This window comes from Pipistrellus hanaki (assembly GCF_964339955.1).
Source record: "Pipistrellus hanaki genome assembly, chromosome: 3".
Taxonomy (NCBI): Eukaryota; Metazoa; Chordata; class Mammalia; order Chiroptera; family Vespertilionidae; genus Pipistrellus; species Pipistrellus hanaki.
Window position 1 is genome coordinate 64,487,013 of NC_140505.1, and position 27,611 is coordinate 64,514,623.

The 27,611-nt window shown below is 35.2% G+C and overlaps 1 pseudogene across 1 annotated transcript; it reads right to left on the reverse strand.

Moving 5' to 3' along the window:
* Positions 1 to 9,876: 9,876 nt before the first annotated feature.
* On the reverse strand, positions 9,877 to 27,400 carry LOC311619647 (small ribosomal subunit protein eS8-like; annotated as a pseudogene). Its single transcript has 3 exons — positions 27,365 to 27,400; positions 10,596 to 10,994; positions 9,877 to 10,118 (listed from the first exon to the last, which is right to left on the reverse strand). The product of its transcript is annotated as a small ribosomal subunit protein eS8-like (transcript).
* Positions 27,401 to 27,611: the final 211 nt, after the last annotated feature.

Below are 27,611 nucleotides of genomic sequence, written 5' to 3' on the forward strand. Positions count from 1 at the left end.
TTTGTGAAAGTGAAAGCCCCATATCCTTTTATTTAGTAATAAGTGCCTCATCACATTTGATCTGTGATGAGGCACAAAAGAATAGAACTTCAATATAAACATCACACAGAACCCTCACTATTCAATTTTTTGTTCCATGTGGCCAATGCTTTCAGCTGTTAAAAGTACTTCTTTTATATCATTTTCTGAAGTTGTTACCTTTACTGAAAAGCTTTCCAACTGTCCATGAATTTTGCAACTACTGTAGATCAGGTAACAGCTTAATCCTAGAAAATGTTGTTTTGCTCTTATTATTCTTAAGAACATCAAGTACCAAGGATAAAATAACAGTATCATCACATAGTGACCCTACCAGGAAAATTATATAAGTGTACAATTATTCAGAATTTAATCATTAATCATATTTAAACTTCATAATTATCTATGCTAAATAGTATAAAACTAGTATAAAATTGTTTTCTATATTTGCAGGTGTATCATTTATTGCATACACTTTCATACCTTATTGAAAGATTGTTCTTTGTATCATCCTATATAATAAAGAGGTAATATGCAAATTGATCATCACTCTAACACATAAGATGGTGCCACCCCCATGTGGACCCAAGATGGCCAGCAGGGGAAGGCAGTTGTGGATGATTAATCTTTCAGGAGAGGGCAGATGGGGGTGACCCAGGCTTGCCGGGAAGGAAAGCTGGGGGCAACCGGGCCTGCTGGGGTGGATAGTTAGGGACAACCAGGCCAGCAGGGTAGCAGTTAAACATTGATCAGGCTGGCAGGGGAGTGGTTAGAGGGTGATCAGGCTGGCAGGCAGAAGCAGTAAGGGGCAATCAGACAGGCAGGCAGATGAGAAGTTGGGAGCCAGCAATCGTGGATTGTGAGAGGGATGTCTGACTGCCCATTTAGGCCTGATCCCGATGGGGAGTCAGACATCTCTTAAGAGGTCCAGATTGGAGAGGGTGCAGGCTGGACTGAGGGACACACACATGAAATATAGTGGCAACCATACTTTGGTAAAAACTGCTGTTTGAATATTAAACCTGCTAAGGCAATTTTCCTGTGCCTGGGACCATAACCTTTGGAGATTAACCACTGAGTTCTGCTTCTGCAAGATGGGGCCACATTCCAATGTCCAGCAGGATGTGACTGGGAATGACCCTGCTGGCTGACCCCAGTTTTTAGAATATAGTCTTTAGGATTTAGAATTTAGAACAAAGGAAAATTCCTGTGGTTTGAACTGTTGGGGAGTTCCCCAGCGGTCGGACAGTGCAGGAGGAGAGTTTGGAGAGACTTGCTTTGTTCATTGCTAGATGGACTTAGGGAGGATGAATTCAAATTCTAAGCAAGGTTACAGGCAGAACTTCCTTTTTTTTATTAAAGAGCCAGCCCTATGTGCACTTAGTGGTTATCTCGATGCTGGCCTTGAAAACAATACAGTTCTATCCAATAGAAAAAATGCACCTGGCATGGTATTGAGATTGTGGGCATATCTGGTCTCTGGCCCACAAGGTCAGACAGCAACATTTTGTCTAGGAAGAACAGCAGAAAATTCCAAACAACAGTTTATTGCAAAATAGGGGTTTTCCTTCTCAGAAACTTTAAAAAGAATTACCTGACACTAAAGCAGTGCAGTCATGTGGAGTCCGCCTGCGTGTGGTGCTCTTGCTGCTGTCCTGGCCAGATATTTCAATAAATCTTTGCCTGCTTTGTTTAATAAACCATCAGCCTCCGTTGGTCTTATTTTGAACCCAGGGTTTGACCGCACAACAACACCCTCCGGTGCACAAATTTCATGCACCAGGTCTCTAGTAATATTATACTCCTTAATGCCTATGGCAATCTTATTTGCTCTGAATACTACTTAATTTGACTGCCACCTATTCTTTTTTTTTAATTAATATTTTCATGATGTACTATTTCTATTATTTTACTTATAATCTGATTATGTCCTTATATTTGAAGTTAATTTATTTAATGAACAGATAGTTTGATCATATATTTAAATGGACTCTACCAATTTCTTTCTCTTTTTAAATATATTTTATTGATTTTTTTATAGAGAAGAAGGGAGAAGGACAGAGAGTTAGAAACATCGATGAGAGAGAACCATCGATCAGCTGCTTCCTGCACACCCCCTACTGAGGATGTGCTTGCAACCAAGGTACATGTCCTTAACTGGAATCAAAGCTGGGACCCTTCAGTCCTCAGGCCAAGGCTCTATCCACTGAACCAAACCGTTTTTTTGATCATTTTTGTCTTTTAACTGTTGTATTTAAATATTTACATTTAATGATTTACATTAATAAATAATTTTATCTAGGGTTTAATTTGCCATTTTATTTTTGTTTTTCTGTTGTAGTTTTTGTTCCTGTTTTATTTTACCTACTTTCTTGTGAGCTACCTAAACATTTGTTAAAGTTTAATTTTTAAATTAAATTATATTTTATTTGTTTACAATGTTTATTAAAATTATATTTGTGTAGTATTTATATTGTTTTTCAATTTATTCTGGGTATTACCACCTAATATATTTTCTCTAATAAATTAGAGGTATGGAGTAGAAAATAAATACAAATGTAAGCTGTTTTGCTAATTGTATAATAACCAAAACAAATTAGAACAGGGAACATTACATTCAGAACACCACCACAAAAAAAAAAAAAAAAAAAATTAAAGATACAGGTGTTCCCATTCATCTGCAAGGATATACACGGAAAATATGTAAATATTATTTGGAATTTAGACTTCAGTCTTTATCTATTGGGTGGAATAAAGTGTGTGGCACTATATAGTCTAGTATAAGCGGGCCCACACAGTTCAAACTTGCATTCTTCAAGGACCAAATACATTGTATGTAATATAAAATTATACATCTATACTTTTGATGTTATCATCTTCCTAGAATTAAGCCTTTGAAAAATTATCTCATTTAATAATAAAAAGTGAACTTAAACTATTTGTTCACCTTCCCATTTATAATAAAATCTGGGAACTGTAAAAATTTAAAGCAAGTGCCATCCAAAATATTTAAGATAAAAACTTTTGCTTTGTTATATTAATTGCAAAGAGAACACTTTGATAATTAGTTAATTTATATTGAGTGCCCATAATTGTACAATGTGGAAAAATGCAGCAAAAAAGTAAAAAGATTCTCAGATGAAGTTACAAATTAACATTCTCAAATCAGATATTTATTTATCTCTTACTCAATAGCAAAGGTTAAATGAATAGAATAAATGGTATATTATTAAAATGTTATAATTTGTGAAAATGTTACATAAAAAGAGTAACTAATAATGAATAAATAATGCAGGGTATGGCTATAAAACAATTATTTTGTAAAAATGTATTTGAAATACTTTTGCTTATTATTTTTCATAGAAAAACTTATTTATTTTCCTGATAATTTTATAATGATAACTAGTTTTTTTTCTTCCTGTGTATTTTATTAAGAATTTAGCTTTACTAATGCTATCCATATATTATTTTAACCAGTAGCCTGAATATATGTGTACACATAATTTTTTTAGAATTTTAAAAAATGCTTACTCATGCATTTATGTTTCCTAAAATGCTCGGTACATATGCCTATGCATAGATTTATACATATGCATATATGAATGAATAGATTTATGTTTCTGTGTTTATAATTTTGCTCATTTAGTAAAAATGTCACTAAACAATGTATAGCCACTGCAACTTTCTTTTTTATTATCACTATATTTTATTTTTAGATGCATTTTAAATCTGTATTTTCTCTGCTCTATGATATCTCATATGCAAATATACTACCAAGTATACAGCTAGTCAGTGCTTGGAACACTTTTTACTGTACCACTGTAAAAACATTAGCATCCCTTTGAGGATCCATTAGTAATGAAGTTCAGAAGTTTCATAAGTTATAAGACTCCAATAGTGGAATTATTGCTTCGTGTGATATACAAAAATAAGTTTACAGTTGTTCATATGGAAAATAATGCAATAATTAATGGAGCCATCAAAAGTCCAAAAACATACATTGATGTACATAATACCCACATTTGCAAAAAGCATTTCTTTCTACTTATTTCATTTTCAAATTTTCAAGTAAATTAAGTGTAAAAATTATAAAATCAGCCACAAGTGTTAATTTGGATTTTATATTTTTGTAATTTTTATATTTTTATAATTTTATGATTTTTTAAGCCCCAGTAATTACTAATAAATAGAAATAGAAATGCATTTTGAAGTGGTCCTTCTCAAATCTGTACCACTAAATTTTAAATGAATTCCAATATTAAAACTGTAAATAAAAAAGTATAAGTTAATGTGATAGTCTATATTATAATTCATAGCTATTTTTATTTATTGTGACATACAAATAAAAATATGGAACTATGATTTTTAACCACTGACAAGGTAAAACTTTGGTACTCTCAATCAATCTAGATGACTTTTGGTAATTTCAAAATGGGGTGTGGGAAGAGAAGAGAAAGAGAAAGAGAGAGATCTATTAATGTATGTAATACTTTGGGGAAAGATTTTCTTAAATGAATCATTCATCTGCAAGAAACAGAACATGATCAATGGAGCTGAAATAAAAATGTAGTTTTATACGTGGATGATATGTAAAACCCTTAGAGATAGAAGGAAATAGATTTGAATCCATTCTGAGCTGGAGAGTCACTGTGAAGCTTTGCTCTCATTTTCTCTCCGTTATCTTCTTTCCTTAGTCTCTTCCCTATTTCAAAGTGCCGATATTTAATTTCTTCCTCTGGAGACTGCCTTTACTGCTCATTTAATGGCTTAAACAAAGTCTGTTATGATCATACCAAAGAGAAAAACTCAGCCATTGGAAGTTTATTATCCTTTTGCTCAGTGCTGCACAGTTACCTGCCTTTGTGTACATGTCAAAACATTAATGATACAGACAGCAATTGTTCCGCATTGAGCCAAATGTCCCACCAGATTTGAGTTGTAGAAGTCAAAGCTATTTCAGCTCTCCCATTCTACAACTGCGAGTACAGCTTGTTCTTTAAGAAAATGTAATGTACATGAGAGAACAAAGTTTTTAATACCTGCTGAAAACTCTTCGGTGGACCTGGCCAGCACAGCTCTGTGGCTGAGCATTTTGCTAGGAACCAGGAGGTCATGGTTCAATTCTTACTCTGGGCACATACCTGGGTTGTGGTCTCCATCTCCAGTAGAGGGCATGCAGGAGGCAACTGATCAATGATTCTTTCTCATTATTGATGTTTCTATTTCTCTCTCCCTCTTCCTTCCTCTCTGAAACCAGTAAAAATATATATATTTTCAAAAAATCTCTTAGGTGGGTTAGATGTCATTTTACTTTTATTTCACATAAAAACTGAAACATTAAAACTATGTTTATTTCTCTCAACTTGCTAACCACATTGAAAATAGAAAATGTATTTTGAAAATGCCAGTTTGTCTGCTAATATATACTCTCACAGGCTTTTAATCCTTTTATATAATATTATAAATTGCTATATATTAATTTTATTTTAACTACTTAACCTATATTTTTATTTATTTTTAAATATATCTTTATTGATTTCAGAGAAGAATGGAGAGGAAAAGAGATAGAAACATCAAGGATGAGAGAGAATCATTGATTGGCTGCCTCATGCACACCCTCTATTGGAGATCAAGCCCACAATCCTGACTAGGAATTGAACTGTGACCCCCTGGTTCATAGGTCAACACTAAACCACTGAGCAATGCTCAATGCTACCAGGCTACTTACCTACATTTTGTTTCTCCAGCCTTCTCTAGTTCTAAGTGAGAGAGTGAAATTAACTCTTTGTGTCAAAATCTCACTAAAAGAATTGCAGGAATTATTATATTCTATAATATTCAAAAAAGAACTAGAAAACAATAATATATAAACAACTTATTGAGCACATATATCCCACTTTGCCAAAGTTTATCCTTTTACACATTTTTATATGAGTTATTGAACAAATTTACCCAAAATAGCTAGTATTAAATCATCAGACTTTTCAAATGCATAATTTAAATTAATAACAGTATCAAGGAATTGCCACTTTATTAAATGTTTGATATTTTAAATAAGAGGATATACAATATAATTAATAGTATAATCTTCATGTTAGGTATACAAACTCCCTGTTTCTTTATGATATCAAGAACTGCAATCCAAACATCTACACTAATAAAAGAGAAAGATGAAAATTGACCATACCTTCACAATACCCCCCAGAGATATGTCGTGTTAATTTGCATATGCAGGCACCAAGTAGCCGGGGGCGGGGTGGGATGCTTGTGTCATCACCATGGTGATGACACAGGCGTTCTGCACTGCGCCAGCAGCTCCAGGTCTCTGGGCATCATGGGAAGGTGAAAAGGTGGCTCCAGGCCCAAGTGAAGGCAGTGCCGGCAGCCAGGGGAAGGAAGGCTCATTCTTGCATGAATCTTCATGCACATCGGGCCTTTAGTATTTGTTGTAGTTGAATAAAAGATTTAAAAATTATCTTGTCTAAGTGGAAAATGTTGGCTTATAAAAATAAAAGCAAATTAAATATATAGCAGTTTACTAGCATAAAATAAGTGACATTTAACATTGCATCAAATTTAGATCTGTTTTGACATTCTGTTCAGCTTGGTTTTCAGCATGGCTATGTATTCAATTACATGTGTTGAATGTACTGTCTTACAGCGAATATTTATTCATGACTAATAAAAATCACAAATGAGAATTTACAGAACAATAGTGCTTAGAAATGGGATTGTGTCAATACAAGTAATTCACAATAGCAGCGAGTCTCCCAAGAGATTACTGCTTATTCTCCTCAGAGAATGTATTGAAGAGATTTAGTTACCTTCAACAGGAAGCTATAAGCTCAAGAGAATAATTTTCACTATGAGAAAATGTTTGAAAATGTGTTATTCATTACCAAAGCTTAAACACTAAATAGATTCATTAAGGACATTAATTACATGGACAAACAGGTGTTCTTTTGGAATTGCTTAATAGCATAATCTGCATGTTAGGGATACAAACTCCCTGCAAAATAATTTTTATGAACATGAGGACTCTGCTGCCATTTTCATACATTACATGCTGCAATGATCATTGGACATTTATTGAATATTGGAGGAATATACAAAACTATAAGAAACCAATTTATATAGGAATTATTTATGTTAATAAATTATTTGTAATCTAAATGTGGATGTTATTATTTGAAAAACATGATGCTGGCATGGTCATTAATACTGAAGACAGTTTATGATATTAAAAGAAAATATTCATTGGAATATTTAGAACACTTTGGAATGATACTTTCAAATATTTGTATAATTATGGAGGTCAATTTCTGATCTAAATTTTAAATGAATTCAGAAATTTGCTTGTTGATAAATGGATTATATCACAGAAATAATTGACATATTTTAAAAGAAATATTTTCCATTAGCCTAGGAGATATCAAATTTGACTTATACATTTCATCACAATAGATTTCATTTAATAAGCTGAAGCTAATATACAATAGAACATCTCAGTTCAGGAAGCAATAGGAAAGTTTAATCTTTGGTGTATGAATCTCTATGTTAAAGGCATAAAGTTTTAATGTTTGGAGCATGAATCTCTATGGTAAATGCATAAAGAGCATAATCACCAACTCCATCTTAAATCCCTTCATTCCCTTCAGTGAGCAACACACAGCAAATTTCTCCTACAGCATGCTTTAGCTTCCTTGGGTTTTTATTAGACTAAACGTTGTAAAGCATTATGTATAGCAGATTTTATCTTATTCTTTGACAGTCTGTCCATTTCTATCATATTTTATTATTTTCATACTTTTGTGTGTAAGACTGTGATGAAGTGATTTTCCTATTCTGTAATGTAGGCATCATCGAAACAAAAAAGCAACATAGACAAACAGTATGTCCTGGTATATTGCAGTGCGGTTCCTCAAACTCATAGATACTGAGAACAAAATGCCAAATGGGAGGAGTCTGGTGGGGTAGCTGGAAAAGGTGAAGGGATTAAGTAACACAAATTTCCAGTTAAAAGAATAGTCATGGGGATGTAAAGTACAATATAGGGAATATAGTCAATAATACTGTAATATGTATTGTGTGTGATGGGTACTAGATTTATCAGGGTGATTACTTCATAAGGTATATACATTTCTGATTGCTATGTTGTATACCTGAAATTAACGTTTCAACAATATTTTAAAATTCTAAAAAAAAAAAAATAAACTTTTGTTTGAGTAGGAAGGTTATGATATATGCTTCTTTTTTCCCCAAAATGTCCTCTAAGCCTACATTTGAAGCTCTGTCCTTAAGATCTTAGCATTTCATGTTGAGGAAAGGTAAAACAAAAGTATAAGGTTTAGAAAAAAAATAGATTTGAGTACTCTCAAAAGTCTAGAACAGTAGTCAGCAAACTCATTAGTCAACAGAGCCAAATATCAATAGTAAAACGATAGAAATTTCTTTTGTTAGCCAAATTTTTTAAACTTAAACTTAAACTTATTCTAAAGCCACTTCAAAATAGACTCACCCAGGCCATGGTATTTTGCAGAAGAGCCACACTCAAAGGGCCAAAGAGCTGCATGTGGCTCGCGAGGCGCAATTTGCTGACCACAGGTCTAGAACAAACTTTACTCAAGTGAAAAGATATTTTTAAAAAATTTTCTTAACATTATTCAAAATCAAAATTTTGGAGATCTACCTCCATTTTGCCACACAAACCGCCTGCCCTGATGAAGAAGCATAATCATTTACAGTGTTTCCAAACTCCCCTTTTCAAATAAAACTTTAAGTTTGAAATAATCATATATTGATATTCAGTTGTAAAAATAAAACATAAATTTCCATATACCCTAATCCAGTTTCTCCCAATGGCAACGTCTTGCAAAATGATGGCACAATATCGCATCAAAGGGATTGACATTGAAATAGACAAGCTATACAAATATTCCATCACTGCAATAATTATTTACCAGGTATTGCCACTTTTTAAAATCAAATTTATCAGGGTGACATTGGTTGATAAAATTATATGGATATGAAGTGCATAATTCTGACAAATCAGTATATTACATTGTGTGACCACCACCCAAATTCACTGCTGGTGGGAATATAAACTGGTACAGCCACTATGGAAACAGTATAAGGGCTCTTCAAAAAATTAAGAATTAAGTTACCATGTGGCCCACAACTCATCTGTTGGGTATATTCCAGAAAAACTTGAAACTATTTCTTCACAAAAATAGATGCACCCCTATATTCATTGCAGCGTTTTTCACAGTGGCCAAGACATGGAAACAATCAGGGTCCTTTGATAGATGACTGAATAAAGATGATATCATATTCATACAATGGAATTCTGCTCATCCATAAGAGAAGAAAAAAATACTGCCATTAGTGAAAACGTGGATACTGGCACCTTTATGAACAATCACATTCTCTTTTGCAAATGTTTCAGTAATTGGTTCTCTAATAGAAATTTTTTTCTTCCTTTTGTAGATCTAGCTGCTTCAGAATTATTGAGTAGATTACAAAATTTGAGTCTTTCCTCTTGTAAATGATTTCATAGCTTTGATAATTATAAACTAAATTTATCTATCAGAAGCTCTATTTTGGTGATGCAATCATATGAGGTGTTGGCAGAAATATGAGGCAGGAAAGTGAACCCAGATTCAAACTATCTGTTATTTTTACTCAGTGCTATCCTATCCTCCACATGACTAAAGGAGCCAGGAGTAAAAGTAAATCTGAATAAAACATGGTTTCAATATTTAAGGTAATTTATTTTTCTTAGATGTAAGTAGGCCAAGGTATGTATGTATGTATGTATGTATGTATGTATGTATGTATTCAGAATAAACACCTTTATTACATGAGCTAAGATAGGAGGGAAGAGCATTTATTTGCCTTCCCTGGCCATGATTTTCCTCAGGCAGAACTCCAGCTCCTTGCCCTGGAGCACACAGCCATCTGCTCGGCCACACTGGCCTGGTTGAAGCGATGCATGCAAGAAGCTTGCCCAGCTGGAGCTGCTCCTCGGGAAGACTGCTGGTTTTGGAAGGGAACATCAAATTTCTTCTGAATTTCTTTTGATTGTTTTTTGTTTAAAATATCTTTCTCAAGAGCTTCACAGATAAGAACAAGCTAAAGGAGTTCATCACCGCCAAGCCAGTATTATATGAAATACTGAAAGGTATTCTTTAAGAAGAGGAAGAAGGAAAAAAAGGTAAAGATAAAAATTAAGAACAACAAATACATGTCTATCAACAAGTGAATCTAAAAATCAAGTGAACACAAAACCTGATGAACATAATAATCTGGGGAATATAATAGAATCAGAGGCATAGAAAGGGAGTGGACTGACAATCCTCAGGGGGAAAGAGGTGTGAGAGGTGCAGGAAGAGTCTGGACAAAAATCATACACCTATGGATGAGGACAGTGGAAGGGGGGGTAAGGACAGAGGGTGGGATGGGAACCGGGTAGAGGGAAGCTATTGGGGGGGGGGGGGAAGAGAAACAACTGCAACAATCTGAACAATAAAGATTTAATTTAAAATTTTAATTAATTAATTAATTAATTAATCAAATACCTTTCTCTTCAGGAGTCAGCTTGGCCCCCTTCTTTCGGCCCAGGGGCAGTGTGTAGTGGGACTCATACCACTGTTGGTACAGAGTGCTGTCAAAGAGCATGATGCAGTTCTTTACAGACCAGTTCCTTGTTGGATGCATTGTAGACAACATCAATAATCCTTGTTTTGTGCGTACACCACTGAGCCCCAGAAGAAGTTGCCCATGTCCAGCCTAAAGGCTCGGTACTTCTTGTTGCCTTCGCGCACTCAGACTGTGTGTATGCTGCAGGGTCCAATCTTAGTGTTGGCAACAGGGCATCCCAGCTCATATTTTCTCTTCTTGCAGGAGAGCTTTCTCCTGCCCCCGGTCTTGTGACACTTGTGCCAGTCGTCCGAGAGATAACCACAGCTCTGCGCTGGCTGGAAAGAGAAAATGCCTATTATTTTTTTTATTGTAATGTATTTTATTTTTACTTTATTTTATTTTTATTGTTGAGAGTATTACAGATGTTCCATATTTTCCCCCATTACCCCCCTCACCCAGCTCTCATCCCACTCCAGGTCTTCACTGCTCCATTGCCTATGTCTATGGGTTATGTATATATAAGAATAAATTAAAAATGAATAAAACACTTAGATGTAAGTATTGAAACAATGAAAATCCTAGAAGAAAACATAGGAAGCAAAAATCTCAGAGATCTCACATAGCAGAGTTTTTACCAATGTATCTCCTAGGGCCGTGGTTGGCCAACTGCAGCTCGCAAGCCACATGCGGCCCTTTGGCCCCTTGAGTGTGGCTCTTCCACAAAATACTGTAGCCTGGGTGAGTCTATTTTGAAGAAGTGATGTTAGAAGAAGTTTAAAGTTTAGAAATTTGGCTCTCAAAAGCAATTTCAATCATTGTACTGTTGATATTTGGCTCTGTTGACTAATGAGTTTGCTGCCCACTGTCCTAGGGCAAGAGAAACAAAGAAAAAAAATAAATAAATAGAACTACATCAAACTAAAAAGATTCTGTACAGCTAAAGAAAGAATCATCAAAATGAAAAGGGACCCCACTATATGGGAGAATAAATTTTATTTATTTTAATTCTCACCTGAAGATATGCTTAATGATGAGAGAGAGAGAGAGAGAGAGAGAGAGAGAGAGAGAGAGAGAGAGATATCAATTGGTTGCCTCCCATAAACTTGCCTAATAGGGATCAAACCCACAAGCTAGATATGTGCCTGACTGGGAATCAAACCCTCAGCCTTTTAGTTGTACAGGGGTTCATGCTCCAACCAACTGAGCCACCCAACTAGAAGCCAAAGTATTTAGAGAAACCCTTTATTACAAAAATCTAAGATTTCTATAAAATTATATGATGCCATCTTTTGCCTGAATGAATGTAGAGACAATTATGAGTCAAGTGGTTTTTCCTGAGCAGGATGCAAGCTTGGTTTCTTTCCTGGATTCTTGTCCAGGTGGATTCAAAGAATGAGGCCACGGACAAAAGATGGTAAATGAAAAGGGTGGAATTTATTGGAAACAGGTACAGATTCCCAGGTAGGGAGGGGGATCAAAACTCCTTTTTTCCTCAGGTTTATACTGTAAAGGCTGCAGTTCTTTGTTTCTCCATGTTCCCTTCTGATCGTTCACTACATCAGCTTCAAAGCTCAAACCCCACATGGTGCCCTCATTTTTCCTCCCGCACAGTGATAGAATTCTCTGTCTCCTGTAAAAATCTGTTTTCCTCTTTCTCCCATTTGTCAGCATTTCTCTATCCCCTGTGAAAGTTCTTTTCCTTTTTCTCCCCATACCCTGTGGCTTTCCCCTATCTTCCCTAAGGTAATGTCTTCCTCTCCCCGTATCCTGTGGCACCTTCGGTTCTCTGTGAATGTGAGCCTTTGGGAAGCTCCAAACCCCAACTTTTGGGCTCTAAGCCTTCCTCCTCATGGACCCTCTTTATTTCAAAAACTCCCTAAACTGCCTATTTTACCCCCTAGAACTTCTTTCAATTACATGCTATTAAAAGACTGATTAATATATATTTAACAATCTAATAATAGGGTGGGTAAAGGTAATATGCAAATTGGTCGGGACAACATCAAAGTAATGACTGATCAGCAGGCTCCTTGTGCAGAGAGTCGATGGGGACATACAGAGTCAGGAGATGTGGGCGGGGACTTGCAGTGTTGGGGATGCTATGGCGGCTGCTGTTTGCCCACGGCTGGCCCAGAGCTCTGCGAAGCTGCAGCAGGGACAGGGGTGGGGGAGGCGAGCCTGGCGGAGGGAAGCCTGTACTCCCCACTAGGTGGTGGTGACTGAGAGCACTCTGGATGGCCACTGCCACTGCCCAGGGCCAACCTGGGGCTCCAGCAAGCCACTGATGGCCGCCACTGCTGCGAGGGCCTGAGGCTCAGGCAATGAGGGCTAGTTGAGACTCAGGCAAGATGCAGTGGCTGTGAGGGCCGAGGCAGCAGCAGAGGCATGAAGGGGGCATCACTTTCCCCTGATTGCAGGGGCGCCTCCTGCAGAGGGAGACCAGAGGCAGCAGCAGGAAGGGAGCGATGGGGCGGGGGTGTCTTCCCCTGATCAGCCATTCACCTCCCATACAGGGAGGCCAGACTGCAGCTTAGGCCTTCTTCCTGAACCATCAGTAGGACATCCCTGAGGGCTCCCAGATTATGAGAAGGGGCAAATCGGGCTGAATGACCCTCCCAAGTGCACAAATTTCATTCACCAGACCTCTAGTATAAAGTAAAGGAAAGTTATATTCTCCTTGCTAAAACTGGCAAGTCAGAAATAAAGAAACTAACACTTCCATGCTTAAAATATAAAACGTCACCTTGCTTTAACTCATAGCATTTATTTATCACGCATTCAAGTATCTTTGTACTTTGTGTATTGTTTCCTTTTTAATTCCTTTGACTTATTAATCCTGTTAAACCTACCATAAATATGATGTGAGGATGACAACAGGTTTTGAAACAAACAAACCTGTACAAAAATAAAGTTTTGAATTTAATTGCCTCTTATTGTGCAGTCAAAAGTTACTTTTGTAAATCGATGCCTTGTCATTAGTGATTCAGCTCTATTTGAATTTAGTTACATTTTCCAAAACAAGTAGAGTTATAATTGCTATTTTGCTTTTAATTTAGCTGCCTAGGACTTGTCCTTATTGACCTTCACCCATGGTTTTAACTCATCATTTATCTAACTTGTCAGTATCATGACAAATGCCCCCAGAGTATGCTATGGCTGAATGTAAAATTTCTGCAGTAAGAGTAATCCCTTAGGCAAGAGTTAAGAAAGATACCAGAAAACTCTGACCCTTAAACTCAAGTTTAGTTGGTTTTCTCATTAATCTAAAAAGCCTAGAGTAAAGAAATACTGTGCCACCTTTATAGCATCGACACACACACACACACACACACACACACACACACACACACACAAATGCACACATGATGTGCTGATGAATGAGGCATCTATTGTAGAAATGTGTATTAGCCAAAAAGTAACCAGAGAAAGAAACTGCAATTTATGAGCTTTTGGAAATAAATTAAATCTTTTACAATATGTAGAATTTCACACACACACACACACACACACACACACATATATATATATATATATATATATAGAGAGAGAGAGAGAGAGAGAGAGAGGCTTTGATCAAATAAAATTAGAAAAACTATATAAATGTTAGGCACTTAAAATGTAGTGTTCCTATTGATATTCAAATTATTATGAAAAATAGTTCTCAGTCTTTTAATATGCTTTCTTTTACTTTGGGTATATTTTTAAAAAATAAAATACTGATATATTCAAATATACATTTAAGGTATCACTAATAATAAGAAGTTCAGTTTTACTTTTAGTAAAATATTGGTTTCCCTCCAAATTAAAACAGCTAAGAGAAAATATATAAAGTTAAAATGAATATTTAAATTGTATAGTTTTGTATAATTGCACTTGAAACAAAACACTATTACTAACTGCATTTTATAAAGTATTAATATATTAAATGGTAAAATACTTGAGATTATTATTAACTACAGAAAATCTCTGCTATCTCATAGTCTCTTTCACTATTTGTAACCTAAAAGGAAATGGTTATTTAATAGAATCAAAATCTATGACTTTGACTTTAAATATTTGATATAACTTAAACACTCAGAAAAATGAGATAGCCCAAATCATATTCACAATGCAACTTCATGTACAGTATTCTTTGCAGTTATATTTTAGATGAAGAACATGCTATTGATAATTGGAGTTGGGACACAGTCTCTTCCTGTAGGTTCTTGTCTCACAAGACCTAATTTTATTGAGACTTAAAAATTTAGGCTAATCAATACATTCTAAAATAGTATATTATTTTCCTTTTGCAGCCTATCTTGGCCAAAAAATTTAAAGCAGTAGTGTCACTAGAATTTTAGAGTCATTCTTGTAAGAATTTATTCTCCTAAAATGTACAGTAAATTCTGAATCAGACATTTCTCTGCACAGCAATACCACCAAGTAGTCTCAATTCTATCATGCATTCAGAGCAAAAAAAAAAGGTATTGATATGTCCTTGATGAATGGCAATTGTTTATATTTTATATTTAGAGATATCTATGCATTGTGTAAATATCACTCCAATCAAGCTAAATACTAGTAATTTATCATCACTTTTACATAGTTACCAATGTGTGTGTGTGTGTGTGTGTGTGTGTGTGTGTGTGTATGTGTGTGTGATGGCCATTCTCTTAATAACTCTTTAGTTTTAGCCCTGGGTTTTTAAATTTATTCTTGTAACTGAAATAAGCTAGCCAGAGAAAGACAAGTATCACATGTTGTCTCACCAAATTGCCTTAGAATTTTTGAAATCAGAAATGAGTCTCATATACAACAAATATGATGTATTAAAATTACAGAACTCAGATGTCCAACTTTCCTTATTTTCCATTATAAAACTTAGTTTCTGTCTCCAGCCCACATTTTTTCAAGTGATAAGAATTTATCCTATTGTAAATATTCTTTAGCACATCAAATTTCTTCTCAGGAATGTCAAATTTAGCTTGTGACAGTTCAGATTTTCACCTTTCTCTTTATTTTATGGCTAATTCTACATAAGGGGAGATGTGATGAGGGGTTTAGCTTGTGCAGGGCTGTGGCAATAGGGGTCTCTATTCTTCTCTGCCCCCTGTTGTTCATTTCTCCATACTGATACATCAGGTCTTGGTGGTCACCGATAGTTATTTAATTATGTATTTGTTCAATATATATACTTTCAATTCAGCAAATATTTACTTATTCTCTCTTGTTTGGGATGATACAGTCTACAAATAACATGTCTCTGACCTCATGGTACTTCTCAGTTGCTCACTTCTGCACCTTTATTATTCCTCCAAAACCATAGTCTTTCATGCAAATCTAAAAAAAGAAAAAGTAGTTCCTTCATTATTATACATTCCTTTGAATATATTTTTAAAGCATAAACACTGATTTCTTTAGAATATTTTATTAAATAAAATTCACTATTATTTTTTTATTAAAGAAAAAAGTCAATTTCAAAATACTTTGAACAGTAAATAATACACTTAGAGTTTAACTGTGACAACTATCCTATTAAATTTTAGGGAAATATAAAGAATGTTATTATTATTATTTTTAGTATAGTCCAAGAAAAATAGAGAGATTTAAATAATTTCAAAGGAGTGAGAAAAACACATTAAACAGAGCAAGTAATCACAATTAGACTTCATGAAGGTTACAAATAAATATATAGGCCATCAATAAATTCTCTGTAAATAATTAATAACAGGTCTTAAAATATAATTAAAAATCAAAATAACAGCCAAAGAAAAGATTATAGCAAGTGCATATCAGATTTTCAGCATGTAAATTCTATTTTTTTTTAAAAAGAAAAGACAAAGCATTTTAATCAATAGAGGTATATTATGTTATTTAACATGAGCTGTTAAAGGAGCCTAAAGCATAAAACAATTGATAAATTTGTTTTATTTATGATAAAATTTTCTAAAACTAATGACAGTAGTAAAACTTTTTTTAGGTATAATATGACAGAATGTTAATATTAGAAAGTAAAATTTTGCCAAGTAAAATAATAAGAATTATTTTAATTCTATTGAAGAATTTAAAAAACATGTAAAGCCTGTTTGGCTCAGTGGTAGAGCGTCGGTCTGCGGACTGAAGGGTCCCGGGTTCGATTCCGGTCAAGGGCATGTACCTTGGTTGCAGGCACATCCCCAGTAGGGGGTGTGCAGGAGGCAGCTGGTTGTTTCTCCCTCATCGATGTTTCTAGCTCTCTGTCCCTATCCCTTCTTCTCTGTAAAAAGAAAAAAATCAATAAAATATATATTTAAAAAATGTGAAGATGGAGAAATAGTCAAAACTGTAAAGAATTTTAAAGGTTAACTATGATACTGGTAGAAATATCTCTTGACTGCAATGCCAAACTAGGTCAAAGTTAAAGAAAAATATAATTTTAGAATTAAAATGTCTATTAGACATAGCTTATTCATATATCTGCACATAAAGTAAAAGCAGTCTCAAATAGTGTAAGTAACCGGAGCAAACTGCTCACTGAGTGGGGATGGGCCACGGGGGAGAACATAGGGGGCATCCGTAATAGTGTCAATGAAAAAAAAAATAAAAGTAAGTTTGTGGCAACAGTTTTTGAGACTAATATCTAAGTATTAAAATTTCTGTGGACCACATCATTATTCAAAGAACAGTTTAGCTTGAAGATGAATACCTACCTCTAGTCACTATCACCTGCTTATTTCAGCCTTGCTTATATTAACAATCTTAAACTTCAAGGAATTATCCTAATGAGGCAGCATGCCAGCTAAGCCACTGCCTGCAGACCAGTTCCATTATTTTTAAGACGTGTACCTTGCCTCTGAATGCGTGATTTCCGTTTTACTCCTGTCTCATCAAGGTTAGGGAAAGACTCATAAAAAAGCAGCCCAGATTCCTCAGAATCATCTAAACCTGATGTGAGCTTTGCGTTTATAAACTTCTTGGCTTTGCATTTGTAATTGAATTTGCTGATAAGCACCTGGGACATCGTTTTTTATCCTAAGATTAGTAAAGCTTCTTTTAACAATGTGCACCAGTGATAGCTGTTATCTGTTTGTTCTCCTTTGCTTTGCTCATGAAATAATTTATGAGAAGCTCATTTTCTTATATCTCTCTGCTTTAATACAAACAGATTAGCAAGGGAAAGAAAACATTGCGTTCACACTAACCTAATTTTAGCAAACAGCGCCACAAAAACTATCAGTAGTTTTGTTCTTTTATCTTGAAAAAAAACAAAAAACAAAAAAAAACACAACTGGGATTTTAAAATAGTGAACTTTCTCGGCATTTGGGCTCCAGAGAAGAGTCAATGTATACGTGACAAATCATTTTGACACTATATAAGTCAGAGGTGCTCTGATTTTTTGAGAGAGATGCATACTAAGAAATCTATTTCATATATATATATATATATATATATATATATATATATATATATATATATATATATATCACTTCCCTAAAATGTAATAAAACTGACTGTTAGATTTTATTATAACAGGCTGTAAATAGCTGAAACTGAGAAAGTGCCATGGATATGAATGATGTGAATGAACAAACATTCACTTACTAAACCAAACTAAAGATACCTTCATGACTTAAGAACAGTATAGCCATATGAAGTCATTTCATTTTATTCAATGTGCTAGTTTCCACGCTTACCTAGAGCAATCACCATGATTTTGCCCTTTTGTAAATTACTTTAAAAACAAAACAAAACAAACAAACAAAAATCTTTTTATCCATCTCAGCAACTTACTCAGTACATTTCTTAACTGGTGTGTGTTCCCTTGTTTGGAAAATTAATAGATTCAGCTATGTAATTATTATTATTGTGGTGGTAGTGGTCATGATGCTGTAGTAATTAACCTAGTTTTTAAAAACAGAAAAAGAATAAAGAGAAGGCCAAATGTTATAGGCATGTCATTGGGGCAGCTTCACCAGGAAGCTACAGCTTTGCGCTCTCCAGGCAGTGTGTTCCCTGCAGGTGGCTGGGGGAAGGGAATGGACAAGGAGGAGAATAGACTCACGCCCAGTGAAGTTGGGGTGACTTTACTGGGTGTGAGTCTATTGTTGAGAAGGTACATACCTATCAGTCACACCTGGGGACAGGTCCTTGGCCCGAATGGGCATGGCCCCTGCACTGGCTCTAAATTTGGAATATCTGCTCCCCTAAACAAAGGAGTTCTCTCTGATGGTTGCTTTTGGTTGCCCTTGACATGTTGCACTTGACTCCTGGCTTTCAGGCTCTCTCACCCCAGCTTCCTGGCTTTCTCCTGTGTGGCCCATGGCCACCTGCCCCCCCCCACCACCACCACCATTCTCACACACACACACACACACACACACACACACACACACACACACACAATGGACTAATGGATGGCTTCTAGCCTGATGCTAACCTGGACCAAGCTCCAACATGGAAAGACAATTCTGGACACTGGCTTTGCTTCTAGCTCTACTGAAACCCCAGAGACACTTCTATGACTGGACCAAGGGAAATGGGACTTTGGAAACTCAGGGATGTAATTCCAGGAATATAAAAATCACTCATCCTATCGTGTGAGTCTCAGAAAATTATTATTATTATTATTATTTTTAGAAAATTTAAGGACCCCACCCCAGAGCAGAGTGAGGAAGAGGTTACCCCAATTTCTCTGAAAGCAGTCATAGGAGTAGTACTTTAGCTTGGTGTTTTATTCTCAGACTAGAGGCCCAATGCACAAATTCCTTCCAAGAGTAGGCTTTCACACTCCTGCTGCCTCAGCCGCCCTCACAGCCCCTGCTTCGTCAGGAAGGTTGTCTGGAGGGTCATTCTGCTATTCGGCCATTCGGTCGATTTGCATATATGCTTTTATTATTATAGGTATTCTAGAAGTCCCACCAAAATTACCTGTTAGCCTCGTTTACTGGTGCTAGTGTTGCCCGACTTCTTCACAGAAACAACGGGCTTGCATGTGCCTTTGGTGCTCGGTTTGTGTCTTCAGTGGTCTTGTGCGCCGGGTGAAAATTACAGTGGTGACTGACTGAGCTCTCATTTACTCTTGAACAATCACAGTTTATTTCATTTGCTGAGATTGTTTGAGGCATTCTAACTCTGAGTTACTGAAGCTCATGACTTATTGTTTAATTTTGACCATCACTCATCTGCCACTAAGCTTTCAGTCTTATTTTGCTTCCCTTTTTCCCTGTTCTTGTTTTGGAAAAATTACCTTACTTTCTTTTGGGGAGCATAATTTCTTGATCTGTTGTGTGGCAAACATAGACACTGAAATGGTGAAACATTTACCGCAGCTTTCACCCTTTCCATAAGGAATTCCATGTCTGGGAATATCTAGTCCAGGTCTACATAGTACTAGGTAGAAAAAGAAACAACTAAGCTAATGATAAGACCTCTCAAATTTCATGCTAGCTCGGATGCTAATTATAAATTTATAGAAAGTTACAAATGCTCATAAACTTTTATAACATAGCATAAAGATTTCTAAATATTTTTTAAATGAATTTCTAATTTAAATGCATTTGCCTTCTAAGGAAAACTCTGATTGTCTTCAATTATGAGAGAAATCTAAAGCAAAAACAAAAAAAAATCTGCTGTAGTTATGACTTCGGTTACTTATCTCTTGACTAAGAGATAGTAAGAAATGAAGCTCATTTAATGATTGGATTGTGATATTATGTAAAAAGAAATAAGATGTATACAAAATGTATCTAATCAAGGTGAATTTTTAAAAATTCACATTCTGACTTCTCCAAGATTCTATCATAGTATAAAAATGTAATTTTCATATTCTAGTTTATGAGAGTCTTATTTTAATTTCTCAGAGAAAACATAAATAAAATTAATATCCTAAATGTTTTATCCTGAAAAAAGGTTTTAATAAATGTTTAAATTTTTAAAAACTGTTCAACTAAACTCAATTATAATAATGAATGATAAAATGTCAATTATTATATTGTTATTTAAGGGTAACTAATTTTTATACTTTACAATTTATTTTGAAATTTTAAAAGTTTTAACAAAAAGTTTATTTCCAAAAGATATAGTAAGCACATCAGAAATTTGAAAGTTTTTTTTTTTTAATCCTCACCTGATCCTCACCTGAGAATATGATTTTATTGCCTTTTCCTTTTTTTTTTTTTTTTTTTTGCTTTTTTAGAGAGGAAAGAGAAAGAGAGAGAGAGAGAGAGAGAGAGAGAGAGAGAGAGAGAGAGAGAGATTGAGAGAGAGAAAGTTCTATGTGAAAGAGAAAAGCAGTTGGTTGCCTCTCATACACACCGCAACCTGGGATCAAAGCTGAAACCTTTGGCTTACAGGACAAAGCTCTAACCAACTGGGCCACCTGGCCAGGCTGAAAGTTTTTAAAGCATTATTATTTCTAGAGAATATTGTAAGGACATCAGAATATCTCTAAGATTTACAACAAATATAAAACAATTATTTTTACTTATTCTATTTTTATTTATTCATATATAATATTTACATTTACTTTTACTTCTCTTACAATATTCTTAAATACTACATGGGCATATTTGTTGTATATAAAGCTTAAATCAAAATGGTAAAATTAACTTTTGCATATTAGTTTAATAAGGTTAATTCTATTTAAGATTAAAATAGAAAACATTCAAGATATTTTATTCTAAAATTGTTCAAGATGGCTTTCCGTATATGTTTAAATAGATATAATATTTTAACAGATATTGAAGGGCTGACAGTTAAATGGAAATTATTAACTTGGAATATATAATGTGTTCTTCATGTATACTTCTTCCTGAGCTACTACATAATAGAAAGGGTAACTAAAAGGGTTTTTCACTGAAAGAAAATATTTACTCATAATTAGTATGAATATTTTTCTACAATATTACTACAACTTTATGTTCACTCTGATTAATGAGTCACCCAAGACAAGACAATTCTTCCTTGATTTTTTTAATCAATTGAACTGAACTTATTTTGTTTTTGCTTTCACATCCCATACTGAAACTATTAAAATGTCTTTTCATCATATCACTTTTGATATTTTCTGGACAGTTCTCTGACAAATCAGAAGTTTTAATCCTTTACTTTTACCAAAGGAAAAATATTAAATTTATAAGTTTTGGCTAGCATTTTCTAATACTTTACTTAATTTAAAATTATCTTTAGAAGTCTTTTTTTTTTCTTTTTTGGAGTGGGAGAGTGGACTAAGAATAGTAATAAGCCTGATAAATCTAAAGAGGAATTTTTATCTTCTAGCTTAATTAGATAGTGGTGACTTCTTTGTCATGTAAGTATGTTTCAGTGAATGCATTCTTTTCGCCTTTAAAAAAAATACTCTTATTGATGTGAAAACACTGAAACAATTAATGTCTATAAATTGATTTGTTTAGGACAGATTTGTTTTCTAGATTTAAATATCCTTACTGTCTGAAACAAACAATAATTTTTTTGTGTGCAGTTATGTGTCAATGACACATTTATGTTCTGAGAAATGTGTCATTAGGTGATTTTGTTGTGTGAATGTTATAGAGTGCACTTTTATAAACCTAACTGGGATAGCCTCTTCTACTCACTTATAAAACTACATAGCATATTACTATACTAAATATTGCAGACAAATATAATACAATAGTGTTTGTGTATCTAAACATAGAAAAGGCACAGTAAAAATATGGCATAAAATATTTAAAAGATGGTATATCTGTTGATGGCACTTACCTTGAACGGATCTTAAAGACCTGGCAGTTGCTCTGAGTAAGTCAGTTGAGTGAACAGTGAGTGAATGTGAAGGCCTAGGGCATTACTACTGTATCTTAATGCATTATGCTGCAATGTTATGACCACTATGACATTAGGAATTTTTCAGCTACATTATAATCTTATGAGACCACTGTCATATATGTGGTTAGTTGTTAAAAACAAACAAAAAGCACATTGTGCCCAGCCAGCGTGGTTTAGTGGTTGAGCATCGGACCTATGAGCCAAGAGGTCGTGGTTTCATTTCCAGTCAGGGCACATTCCCAGCTTTCGGACTGGATCTCCAGTGTGAGACATGCAGGAGGCAGCCATTCAATGAGTCTCTCTCATCATTGATGTTTCTATCTCTCTCTCTCTCCCTTCCTCTCTGAAATCAATAATAATATTTTAAGAAAACAAACAAATTGTTATTCCGCTCATGATTATAAATGTAAAAATTTGTCAATGCTTCCATTGTCCAGTTATTACTCTAAGGTGATTATTGGCCAAATTCTTATAAATTGATTTCTAAAAACAATTCTAATTTCCTCCACTCAGTCATTACTTATTATTATATTTGGTTTAACAACTATAGGTTATTTTCCAATTTTTAAATGTTGTTTGTTTATTTCCTGTTTGTCTCTGCTGTAAGCTTCTCATTACTAAATTTGCTGTAAGATATATAAATAAGTCTCAAAGACTCAGGGAAGATCTTATGTATAATAATTACCAAATGAAAGGACTTTAGTAATCATTGTTGTTTATAAAGTATATTGTTACCAGTCTTATACGTTGTAGTCATTATCTTGTAAATTGATACATCAGATGACTGCATAAAAGAATTTCCTAGATAAATACAACATTACCTATTAAAAAACAAAACCAAGATAGAGGTGTGCATTAAAAAAAATCAAATTATCTATCATTCTTTTGTGTCATTCTATTGTCTCAATCTAAGCGAGCTTCAGGAGAGGACCGTAAGGAAAATTTTGCTTATGTTGAACAAACAACAAACATCAGCACTTGCCTAGGAGACACCAAAACTGACTATTTTGTTTGAGTGGAATTAATCAGCTGGAACCTGTGAAGGACCATGCCTGTGGAGCAATGCTGATATAGGAACCCTTACTTGATAGAAAGTGAATCCTTTTTCCTGTACAATGAATAATGGAACTCATTTTGTTCAAGTAAGCACAAATCAATGGACTTACTCTACCCTCTCCAGAATACCGATCATGAACTCTCACTTTCTAGTGCTTAAAAAAGACTTTTTGCCCTCTATAGATGGTTCAGTAATTTTTTTGATAGTGTATGTACTGTTTTCTATGGTTAATAGACTCAATATCTAAACATTTTTATCTCTGATAGAGTGTTTAACAAACAGATACTGTATAACTAAAAATAAATTTACAAGACAATTATATTACTCTAATATGTTCTGATATTTATGATTAAGCTTTTATTTTTTTTAACAATCTTGGTGATGAAGCATAATTATGTTATGGCCTGCATTTTGAAAAACATATTGATACAAATTTTCTATTACTTGTATTTATACAATACCTTGGGTCAGGCTGATACTTGAATTTCTGCTCCCATACCTCATACCTTTGTTACTTTAAAAAAAAAAAAAAAAAAAAAAGCATAATCTATGGACAAAGACAACAGTGTGGTAAAAGCCTAGGGTGGGGCAGAGGCAGGATGGAGGGGTATAATGGAGAAAAAGGGAACATCTGTTATACTTTCAATAATAAAGGTAAATTTTAAAAACATATTTAACAATAAGTCTGTGTCATCGTATGCAAAATTTGTTCTTAATAATAGCTACACCATAAAAGTTTTTGAGGCTGATATGAGTAACTTTGCAAAGCATGTAACATGGTACCTGGAACTTATAATTCTCTAAATATGTTATCATAATTACTACTATAGAGTCACCATAAGTGTGGTTAATATAATTGCTAAAATTAAGTATAATAATCATTTTTTGACATTCTTATATTAAATAAAATTATTAATTAGAAAGGATATTCTTTGTATGTAAAATCATACATACATACCAAAAAAACTATTTAAGATTCAAGTGAATTATATAAGGGATTAACTTATTATTGATAATTTTTTGAGAATACAATAATTTTACTTGAATCTGAAAGGTTTGCCTGAGTGTATATTCAAACCTATTATGTTCTCTCTGGGATTATACAAAAGTTCTCTTATTAATGTTGAATTATTGGGTCGGCAACTAAGTAATTGCGGATTTTTTAAAGAAAATCAAAGACAATTTTTTCATGGAACTAAATAACTTTATTCTGTAATGTATTGCCCATTTTGATCAATGACCTTTTGCCATCTTTCAGGCAGCATCATAATCCCACGTTCAAAAAACTTCTGGTTTTTATTAGCAAAAAACTGAATCAGGTACGATTTGACATCATCATCATTATTGAAATTTTTACCATTCAAGGAGTTTTGTAAAGATCGAAACAAAAAGTAATCAGATGGTGCAAGGTCAGGACTATATGGTGGATGTGGCAAAACATCCCAACCAAGCTCCATTAATTTTTGCCGAGTGACCAAAGATGTGTGTGGCCTTGCATTGTCATGATGGAATACAACACCTTTTCGATTTGTCAATTCGGGCCGCTTTTCTTCAACTGCATTGTTTAATTTCGTTAGTTGTTCAATGTAGACATCAGAATTGATCGTTCGGTTGGGTGGTAAGAGTTCAAAGTAGACAATTCCTTTGTAATCCCACCAAACTGATAACAAAACCTTCTTTTGATGAATATCAGCTTTTGATGTTGTTTGAGTTGGTTCACCTGGCCTGCTCCACGATCTTTTCTGCTTGATATTGTTGAAAACAACCCATTTTTCATCGCCAGTTATCAGTCGTTTTAAAAATGGATCATTTTCATTACGTTTCTTTAGCAAATTGCAGCTGCTAATGCGTTGCGTTAACTGTGATTCTTTCAGTTCGTGAGGAACCCATGTATCGAGTTTTTTAACATAGCTAAGTTGTTTTAAGTGATTTTCAATGCATGTATGTGATACATGAAGCTTCTCTGTAATCTCACGTGTTGTACTGTGACAGTCTGAATTGATTATTGCTTTGATTAGGGCGTCATCAACTTCAACTGGACGACCAGAGCGTTTTTCATCTTTGAGTGAAAAAACACCAGAACGAAATTTGGCAAACCAATTTTGACACTGCCGTTCTTTTAAGGCTTCGTCACCATAAACAGCACATAACTTTTTATGAGCTTGCGATGCGTTTTCCCTTTGCGGAAATAAAAAAGCAAAATATGACGAAAATGTTCCTTTTGATTTTCCATTTTTCAACGAACGCCAAACGAAAACTACAAAACAGATCAAAAAACTTTTTTTACTGATTAACAGCTGAATAGCCAACTATCAAATAACAAAATGTGTTTTACATTTGTACTACGTCTGCAAACTAAAAATTCAACTGAAGCCATATATGTGTGAAAACCGCAATTACTTAGCTGCCGACCCAATATTATACAATAAAATGTAAACAAACAAATATACTTTCTTTTGGCATCTGTTAAGCATTTTGAGGAATTATCTTGCCATGGTGATAATATGTGATACGCTATATTATTCTCCTATAAATTTATTTTACCATAAAGCATCTAACATCTATTATTTGGAATGAAATTTTGTATGTGATTCCCAATGCAGCTCCTGTCTGTGTAGGTCAGATATTCCATGAAGTTTCTGGTTATGTTGCACACCGGGGTATTTTTCAATTAAGTCGGTGTTGAAGCACTTACTCCTGAATCTTGCTCACCCTGCTCACTGTGCTAATTGTGGGAGCATTTTCCTCCTTGATCCTGCTGACTACGTCAACTGTGAGAGCCTCCCAGCCTCGGACACCTGGTGTTAGGTGAAGAAGATAAGAGCGGTTGCAGGAAAAGAAGAGAGACTTTATTGCAGACCAAGTAGCCATTGCCAACAAGGAGCCATCAGACAAAATAGTTCTTCAAAGGAGCCCCACAAAGCAGCTGAAGATAGAGGAGCCACTGCTAAAAAAAAGTAGCCCAACCAAGCAGCCTTCCACCGGCTGGTCAGTAACACATCTTTATATTAACTTAGACGGAAGAGGCTTCTTGCCAAATAGTGACATCAATATCTGGGTTATAGAAAGGAGCGCCTACACAGTGCACACAGTAAGATTGCTGTGTCCTTGCTTTTGCACCTGTGTATGGCAAGTTGGCTTGAACATTACACATACTCTGGTTAGGGTAATGGAAGAAATGGCTAGAAAAGATAGATACAAACATTATTTGTAAGGTTAATGAAATTAGATAACGTTAATATATGGCTAATAATCTATCTATTCATATATATATATATATATATATATATATATATATATATATATGTATATATATGAAAGGCCAATATATTCTCCTTGGGAGTTGGACCAGAGACTGGGAGTTTGATCACTCACCATGAGGTGCGCTGACCAACAGGGGGCTGGGCAGCGTGAGATAAAGGAAGTCCCCAATTGGCCCTGATCACTGGCCAGGCCTAGGGACCCTACCCATGTACAAATTTCATGCAGTGGGTCTCTAGTCTGTTTATAACACACTAGAGGCCCAGTGCATGAATTCCTGCATGGGTGGGAGTCCCTCAGGGTGGCTTGAGGAGATTGGGCTCCAGCTCGTGCTCCCAGCCTTGAAGCCCCAGCTCATGCCCCAGCCTCGCAGCCCCACAGCCCAACTTGGCACCCCGCCATAGCCTGGAGCTGCCCCTTCACCTGCTTCACCATTCTGCCTGCAGAGCAATTGATCAAGGCTGGGCTCCCCACCTAGCTCCCTCAGCTCCTGGGAGCCAGCAGCAGCCCCACCACTCACTGCCTCCACTGATCACCACCTGTGGGGCAATGAGTCAGGGTCAGGCCCCTCGGTGCTGCCGCCGGTCACTATCGGTTGAGATGATTGGGCCCCCGCTCACACCCACCTTTGCCTGGTGCTGCCTGCTCACCAGCTCCGCCATCCCTCCGCAGTCCCACTCTCATCAGGGCCCATCAAGGCCAGCAGCACCTCCACCAACGCCTGATGCCAAGGCCGCATCCCCCTTGCCCACCATGTTCCGCACCACCCCCTGGTGGTCAGCCACACATCATAATGAGTAGTTGAACTCCTGGTTGAACAATTTGCATATTAGGCTCTTATATATATTAGAGGCCCAATGCAGGGAAATCTGT